We start from the raw sequence: 427 nt of genomic DNA on the forward strand, positions 1-427 counted from the left end.
ACTTTTAATCCCATCAAAACCTTAAAAAGACCTAAAATCATAGAAATGAACATATTGGACCAAGGTATAACCCTGCCAAGTCTGAAGTCAATCTGTTGAGAAATGAAAGAATGACAGTTGATTGAAAAGTGTTTGGAAAAAGAATGAAGAAAAAACAACAGAAAAACAGTATATCTCTCTGTGGAGACATAAAGGACAAGAAAACTGAGAAAATACAATCAAAGCTTCGGAATATGATTCTCAGAGCATGAGTCTCAAGAAAATACAATCAAAGCTTCGGAATATGATTCTCAGAGCATGGGTCTCGAGAAAATACAGGGTGGGCCAAAAGTAGGGTTACAGTTACTCTATTATTTGTTTCTCCTTCACAATCACGTTCACCTGACCTGACACCAATGTATTTCTTTTTTTGGGGTGTAGTCAAGAG

Source organism: Limulus polyphemus, unplaced genomic scaffold (assembly GCF_000517525.1).
Source record: "Limulus polyphemus unplaced genomic scaffold, Limulus_polyphemus-2.1.2 Scaffold9318, whole genome shotgun sequence".
In the NCBI taxonomy this organism is placed as follows: Eukaryota; Metazoa; Arthropoda; class Merostomata; order Xiphosura; family Limulidae; genus Limulus; species Limulus polyphemus.